Raw genomic sequence first — 8,828 nt, forward strand, 5'->3', positions numbered from 1 at the left:
ATTTTATGTTTAAAAAGTATCACTCTGGCTGCTGTGTCTCAGTGGATTACAAGAGGCCAGGATGGAAGCAAGTCCACGTGACTACAGAACATCACCCCGGACACGTGGACTCCCAGAGTTAGAAAGGAGGGCAGAGGAGCTCTGGCCCAGAGATGCATATGCAGGAATGACTGGGGGGCTCACCAGCCTGGGGAACACGGGTCCTCATCCCCACTTGCACAATCAGCTGGGGGCATTACTAACAAAATTTCAAGGATCCACAGCCACCACTACAGGCCAAGAGAATCAGAATCTCAAAGATGGGGCCAGGTTAATGGAATTTTTTTTTTTTTTTTAACAAAACTCCCCAGGATATATTCAGAGTTGAGAATCATTGTGGCTGGGTGAACTCTCCAGGGCCCAAGCTCTCTCTGCTCCCTGAGACACCTTTCCAGTGTTGGACATCCCATTACTATGATGTTCTTTTTCAGAGTGGGCTAAAAATCAGTCCCTGGGTAGCTTCCCTGTACACCCACTCTTGGGAGGCCAGTCAGCAACTCTCTTTCTTCTATCCAACCCCCACCTTCACCCCCATTGTTGCACGTCACACCCACCATCACCCAAGGCAAATTTTGGCATAGGGGAGTGAAGGAAGTACGGAAACCTTGGATAGGAAAGAAGGAGTTGTCAGGCTTCCCTCCCTTCCCACCCATGCAGGGGCCCCATCTAACAGGCTCTTGCACCCAGGGATACTGTGTAGGCTGCTCAGAGCCCAGCTTTGTGGCAGCAGTGGCGAACACGTGACCAGGAGGTGAACTGATGACTGTCCTCTCCCACCCAGTCCACACGTGCTACCAGAGAATTTGAGAACTGGAAGGGGCTTTAGCATAAGTAGCTTAATTCTAACTTAACTACGGGTGGGTGGGGGAGGGAGCCAGACACTAAATATAGTTAGTTTTGTATTTCTGGGGCATTCCTAGAAGCTTGAGAAGGGGGAAGGGAACTTGATCAACTGCATTCTGGCAGGCTTTGTGTTCTATAATTTACAGTCCTCACAAAAGCTCCATGGAACAGATGCTGTTCTTCTCATTGAGAGATTAGGCAACTGAGGTTCAAAGAGGTAAAGTAACTTGGCCAAGGTCACACGGCAGATCAGTGCCCAGGGCTCAGCCTTCATCTACCACTGTACCATGCTCCCTCTTGGTGTCCTTCTCTAGAATCTTCCTTCGGTAGACGGATAATCAGCATCACCTTTTCCCCAAGTCACCCCATTCGAGGCCAGGAGCCAGCTCTCCAATTCCTACTACCTATTGCCCATTACTCTGTGGCCTCTGCCCCCTGGGTGCCCTCTACCAGTGCCCAGCCTCTTCTGGCCCCTCTTTCCTCTTCCTCGACCATATTTCCAGAGCACGAAGAAACCCTAAAGTATTCAGAAAAAACCCAAACATGGAGGTTGAAAATGTGTCCATTTTGCTTGCATGTTTTGATGCAAGGGCTTAGGGAGGGAACTGCTTTCACTCCTGTTTTGACGTGTAGCCCATCACTTTACCAGCATTGCTATGATTTTGCATGCTGACTCCTCAGCCGTGGGAAATTTCCCAGCTGCTCCAGGCCTCCAATGATCTCTCCTTTAAAGGCTCTGCCCACAGTATTAGCACTTACCTAGGAAATCAGCTTATCCTGTAATGTTCTCTTTCTTTTTTTTAAAAAATTTGTTTATTGAATTTATTTATTTTTGGCTGCGTTGGGTCTTCGTTGCTGCGCGCTGGCTTTCTCTAGTTGCGGCGAGCAGAGGCCACTCTTTGTTGTGGCGCGCGGTCTTCTCATTACGGTGGCTTCTCTTGTTGTGGAGCACGGGCTCTAGGCGCGTGGGCCTCAGTAGTTGTGGCATGCGGTCTCAGTAGTTGTGGCTCTCGGGCTCTAGAGCACAGGCTCAGTAGTTGTGGCTTGCAGGCTCTATAGCGCAGGCTCAGTAGTTGCGGCACACAGGCTTAGTTGCTCCACAGCCTGTGGGATTTTCCAGGACAAGGGCTCGAACCCGTGTTCCCTGCATTGGCAGGCAGATTTTTAACCACTGCGCCACCAGGGAAGCCCCTGTAATGTTCTCTTGTCGTTGCATATGGACATGTTATGACCAACCACTGCCACCAACTCATGTTAAACTGAGGGAGGATGTTCTATACTCCATCTGTGTTCCCCAACATCTGAGTTACTATTGAGCTCTTGTTGACTAACTGATTGGCTGATCTGTATACCAGGACCACTCAAATGAAACCTGAAAGGTGGCACCACACCTATTCCTAGACCTCAAAAGAGCAGAGACTAGAGAAAGAAGCCATTCTTTATGCTGTTTTGCTTTCACGGCAGAACTCAGTCCCTGGAGGAAGCCATTCCTATAACCACGATCCTCTCCCACCTGAAGGAAGCCTCCTCCAGCTCTTGGCAGAGCCTTGTCACCTCCTGCAGGAACTCAGGAGCTAACGTCATTATCTCAGGGGCTCTGCCAGGCCTTTTATGAATCTTATCTTAGTTAATTCCCACAGCCAGCCTAGGCAGCATTATTCCCATTTCACAGCTAAGAAAACTCAGGATCACAAAGGGTAAGTAGCTCACTCCAAGGTATGTAAGGACAGCTAGTAAAGAGCAGAAAAGGGACCAGAATCCAGGTGTGCCGGGCCACAAAGCATCAGGGCACCTAATGCTCCTGTGTGTGCTTCATCTTGACCAGATTCACGGCTCTTCAAGGTGGAGACCAGGTTGGGGTTCCCCATAAGCCTTAGCATAGAGCAGGGGCGTAGTGAGTGTTTGCTCAGCAAATTGTTAGAGGAAGTTTACCCTGATTACCTATTGTGTGAGAAACAGCATTGGGGGAAAGAGGAAGTGTTTGCGTAGTGATAAGGCCTGTGTGCCTGATGGTAGCCCCAGGCCCTGGGCCAGGGACAAGAAGTGGGCGGGTGGGCAGCAGAGTGGAGCCTGGCGAGAGGCACCTCCCTGACAGCGGCTGAAGGGAGTACTGGGGGGGAGGCCAGAGACCTAGGATTTAGTGGAGGACGGGAGCAGCATCCCAAAGGTTGACTGGCTTTGCTTCCCTGGCATCCAGGCCTACAGGTTTCCACCACCTAAAGGGGCTACAGAGACAGGGAGGGAAGAGGGAGGCATGCTCTCAGTGGACACCAGGGCCACCTGGGGGTTGAGGGAGTGGCTGTGTGTGAGGCAAGGGATTTGTGTTTGGGAGCCGCTGGGGGCAGATATAATGCTTTGAAGGTACTCCCCAGGAAGATGCAGGAGAAATATGGTTTGATCCAACACCTCTGAGGAGAAGACATTTTCTTGGAGGACCCCAGACCAAGGAGGCAAAGCATGGAAAACCATGGTTTGGAGGGATCAGAAAAGGCGGAGCTTGATATGGGGAGCTGGTTCCGAGAGATGGCTGGGCCTGATGAGGGCACAGGGTGTGCCTTCGGGGGGACCACAAAAGTAGAGGTGCAGGGGAGCAGAGGGAGTGGGGACCCGAGCGGATGCTGCACATCCTGGCCTCACCGTTCACTGACTGTGGGACTTTGGGCAAGTTACATAACCCGCCTGACCCTCAGTTTCTTTATCCATAAAATGGGAGATAATAGTACCACCTGCCTTATACCATTGTTGAGGGGGTAAAATGAGATAAAATATGTACTGAGCTTATCACTGTGCCCAGAAAAGAAAAAGATTCAATAAATGTTAGCAGTAGCTGGTGATGGTGAGGTATGTTCCTGGGAGGGAGGGATCTAGAAATACAGTGAAAAAATAAGCCACTGCCAGCCTATTCTGTTTCATGACAACTTAAATTTACTGAGTGCATACTATGTGCCAGAAACTATTCTCAATGCTGTAAATATTTTATTTCATTTAATCCTCATCACAGGCTTAGGAGATAGACACTATAATTTTCCTCATTTACATGAGGAAGCAGAAGCACAGAGAGTTTGGGTAATTAGACTGAAGTCACACAGTTAATGGGTAACAGAACTCGGGAATTCTGATTCCAGGACCACACACTTACATCCTGCCTCTCATCTGCTTAAATAAATGTAAGACATCTAGAGATAGAGCAGACAACTGGTCATGGAGTACACAGCAAGGCATGGGGCTTCTCAAACCTCTATTGCACCAGAATCTCCCAGGGAGGTGATCTAAAATGTGCACACCGGGGTGCCATGCCCAGAAAACCTGACTCTGGCAGCAGTGAGAGTGTTAGGGCTGGGGCAAGGGAGGACAGAAATTTGTATTTTTAATCAGCTCCGTAGGTGATTCTGATGCAGGTGGTCTAGAGGTGGGAGGGGAACACATAGACAGTGCAGTGAGTGAAGTGGTGGCTTCACCTTTGCGAGCCTGCGATTTCTTCACTATGTTTTGGACGCATGCTTATAAGAAGTCAAAGAAAGGCTCTGTTCTCAGTCTCTGGCTTCACATTTTACAAAGGATGAAGTCAACACCTAGATGGTATAATTTCTAGCCCCAGGTCACCCAGTGAGTGGGTGGCAGGGCAGAGCCAGGACCCCTATCTAGAGCACATACCTCCTGTGGGAAGCCCAGTTCATGGCTCTCAGTGTGGGCTTGCCAGGAAGTCCAGGTTATTGTAATGCTGGAATGTTGTTACTTTAACTTCACTCCAAAGGGTCGATTCTCTCTAATGATTTTGCTTGGTGGTGAGTCTCTTTGCCCCTGACCGACATGTAGGTAGTGGCTTTTGACCTCTGGCTTAGAGACTCTGATGGTTCCCTTCCACACTGCTGGGTCTTCTGCTTTAGGGATGCAAGTTGAGCTTTCTTCAGAAGCCGCTATCTGAAATGCAGAAGTTGGCCATCTGTAGAACTGACAGCACTGGCTGTGGTCTGTGAAACACCAAATCTTGGAGAAGTACCTCTTTAGAAAGGTTATTAATACTTCCTTTGCCCACGTGCCGCGATGATTTTGTGCAAGAAAGAAAAAAAAGAGCCTCCCTCATGTGCCTGCGGAGAGAGCTTCCTCCTCATCTGAAGCCCTGGCTTCCCATTCCTCCCTCTTTGCTAACACTTGAGCTGGCAGAACGTGGCTGGCCCAGGAATGAACCTTGTCCCCAAGCTGGTGTTCCAGATACTCTCCTTACCAGAGGTCTAATTTCGTGTCGTGTTCCAGGAGAAAGGGCAGCAGTGCTTGAGCAGGAGAAACAGGGATGTAAGTCAGACTGAGAAATATTTATTGAGTGCACGCTGCTTGGAAGGCATGGAAAGGTTAGGTATTGAAATAGGAATGGCCATGGGTTAGGTGGAGCATTAGTTTTCAACTCCGGATGCATGTTGGATCACAGAGAAGTTTTAAAAAATCCAAATGCCCAGGTTGCACCCATACCATTTACATCAGAATGTCTGGGGGGGTGTAGTGGAAGTAGCCAGACATCAGTATTTATTAAAGATCCCCAGATGGTTCCAGCGTGCAGCAGAGTTAGGGAACCACTGAAATATGCTATTGCCCTGGACAAGACCCAGATATTCTGTTTTCATTGGTCTGCATTGGGTCCTAGGTGGGTCCTAGGCACTGGCATTCTTTAAAAAGCTGCCAGGTGATTTCAGTGTGCAAAGGTGATTCAAGTAAATAATAAAGGGAAAGGCATGTGGGCATTATCAAGATGCCCACAGCTGGTGGTCTTTCCCCATCTATATGGTCTGTAATCGCTCACAAGATGGAGCTTTTGCGGAGGGAGAAAGAGTTTTGGTGGATTTCAGAGACAGCTGGTGATGGTAGACACCAGGTGCTGACCACTTAGTAGCCTATCAAGGAAAATGCGTTGGAGAGAAAACAAAATTTCCTTAGAACCAGGAGTGAAGGCCAAAAACGGTGTAATCCTCTGCTCTAGGTCACCAGGCTTTAAGGTCTCAAAACAGTTTTGAAGTAATCCCAAGTGCTCTTAGGATCTGCATGTGTACAGGCTTCAGGCATGGCTGTTTCCAGGGGTTTGGGGGTACATGCCATTTGGCTCTCTATTAATCCTCCTTTGGAGCACCTCAACTCTGGGGCTACTTCCACAAAGCACTGAGCAATTTCCCCATTTCTTTCTTTCCTTCTCAGTACTTTTATTTCTTCTCAGAAGCATAAGTGGCTACAGACATAAGGTAAACATGGGGTCCCTGCAGTTCCCATCTTACCTCCCTGATCCTACCTCCTTCCCCCACTAGAATCTCATCTTCACAGCTCTTCTTTTTTTGTCCCTAGGTTCTTCCACTCCAACTGGTCCAGTGGATTTCTTTTCATCTCATTCCTGTCTTGGGATTCTGCCTTCCTGGCCTCCAGGACTTCATCTCTCTGCCCTGGGCTCTGGGGCTGGTGTTCTCCATAAGCAAACAGTGCTGATGGCACAGAGGTGACACCTACCTTCTATTCCTGTTCTTTTCAGCTTTGGTTTGCTCTCAAGACATGTGGGTAGTGGTGACAGTTCATGTCATGGTTCTTATGTTTTCTGGAACTTCTTCTTTGGGGACATATTTTTTATCTTTTGCTTACATCATTTCTAAAATTCTTGCTAGTAATTTTTTGTTAAATCCAGACTTAATGTTCTCAGCTCATATATATCACTAGAAGAACTTTGATCCTGGCAATAAGGATTTACAGGCTGTAACTTAAAGGCTGGGTCCTGATAGTTTAACTCGACAATGTTCTAGAGACAACACTGATGAAGGGCATTAATTGTGATGGAGGGTTGGTGAGGAGGTCATGCTTCCTACTAGGAAGATAAAAATTCAGCATCATGGGAGTCTGGAGAGGAAGATAAATCTTGTTTTTTCAAGCAAAGTGAATTGAGGGGAGACGCTAATTGATGCTACAAGTTTTGCATTAACTATTAACATCTTTATGGATTTTCTGAAAGACTTAAATTTACTTAAACCCCACAAAAGTTGTATTTTGAATATAAGTGAGGGTAGAAAAAGAGAACGCAGAAGAATCTAAAACTTCTTAGTAGAGTGGGAGCTAAATAATAAAGATCATGTTTTATCAAATGTAATTATGTCTGAAAACCGGTCTGCAGTTAGGAGCACTCATTTCTATTCTCAGCTCTAACACTGACTCATCATATGGCTTGAAGCAAGTCACTAAACAACTTTGGACCTCAACTTCTCCAGATGAAAAAATGACAATTAAAATACTAGATAGAGGAACTAGCATTTATGGAGCAACTGCTCTATGTCAATGTGCTAAGTGCTTTATATTATGCTGCAGTATTTCATTCAGCAAATATTTGTTGACCACCCAGTGTGTACAGGACATTGTGCCTGGCCTCAGGGAACAAAGCAAAGATCTTGCTCTCTTAGAGCTTAAGTTCCATTCGGGTTGGGTGATAATAAACAAAAAAGAAAGAAAGGAAGAAAGAAAGAAAGAAGGAAGGAAAGAAAGAAAGAAAGAAAGACAGAAAGAAAGAAAGAAAGAAAGAAAGAAAGAAAGAAAGAAAAAGAAAAAGAAAGAGAGAAAAAGAAAGGAAGGACAAGATACTCTCAAATAGTCACAAGTGCTATATAGATAATAACACCAGATCATGTGATAGAAAGTAACCTGGGGACAGGGTTACTTATGTAAGGTGGGAGGTGACATTGGAATTGGGACCTGAACAGCAGAAGCAGTTTGCAGAGCCCAGAATCCATGGGACAAGATGTGGAGAAGAGAGTTCCAGGTAGGCATTAAGTGCAAAGGCCCGATGCAGGTAGGAGCTTACATTGTTTGGAAGGCCAGGTGACTGTAGGAGAGTGAATGGGTGGGTGGTAGGAAGAAGTGATCACTGGGTAAGATGAGATTATAGAGGTAGGCAGGAGCCCGACTGCAGTGGCTTTGGGGCTGTGGAAAGGTATTTGAGCCTTATTCTGATTGGCCTGATTTATATTTTTTAAAGAAAATCACTTGAGGTGTATTAAGGAACATGATTATAGTGGTGCAAGAATGGAAGCAGAGACAACAGTAAGTAGGGAGGCTGTTGTCTTATCTAGGTGAGAGAAGAAACGTTTCTGTAAAGGGTCAGATGGTACATATGTTAAGCTCTCTTGCACACATTCTTTTTTTTTTTTTTTTTTTTTGCCGTACGCGGGCCTCTCCCGCTGCGGAGCAACAGGCTCCGGATGCACAGGCCCAGCGGCCATGGCCCACGGGCACAGCCGCTCCACTTTTTTAACAACCCTCTGCAAATGTAGAAACCATTCTTGGCTCTTGGGTGATACAAAAACAGGAGGTTGCCTGCTGGATTAGGCCTGACCAGCTGGGCAGTAGTATGCCGACCCCTAGCTTAGAGAGAAGTAGAAACTGATCAGCATATATTTAGGACACAGAACTGGTAGGACTTGCTGATGAACTGCTCTGTGTGGGGTAGGGTTAAGAGAAAGAGGAAACAAGGATGGCCTCAGTGAAGAAGTAGAAAGTGGTGTCATTTACTAAGATGGGGAAGCAGCAGATTTGGGAATAGGGGGAGAGGGGATATCAAGAGTTAAGTATGAGTTGCCTATTAGTCATTCAAGTGGAGATGTCAAGTGGGGAGCCTGATATAGACTCTGGAGTTTAGGGGAGAGGTCAGGGCTGGATATTCACATTTGGGAGTTATCGGTCTATGGATGCATTTAAAGTCATGGACTGGATGAGATCACACAGAGTGCAGTGCAGAGGTTCCAGGACCAGCTCCCGGGGGACTCTAGAACTTAGAGGACCCATAGAAAAGGTCCTTGGAATCACTCTCTGGGTCAAAGAGTATGACACATGACAAATTGTTTTCCAAAAGGGTCTTTTGCCTCTTCACAGAATGCATCTTGTTTTCGCTATTTAAATATACCCTGTGAGTGGGACTGTACAAATGAATG

The sequence above is a fragment of the Neophocaena asiaeorientalis genome, unplaced genomic scaffold (genome assembly GCF_003031525.2).
Source record: "Neophocaena asiaeorientalis asiaeorientalis breed wild unplaced genomic scaffold, Neophocaena_asiaeorientalis_V1.1 scaffold49, whole genome shotgun sequence".
Classification (NCBI taxonomy): Eukaryota; Metazoa; Chordata; class Mammalia; order Artiodactyla; family Phocoenidae; genus Neophocaena; species Neophocaena asiaeorientalis.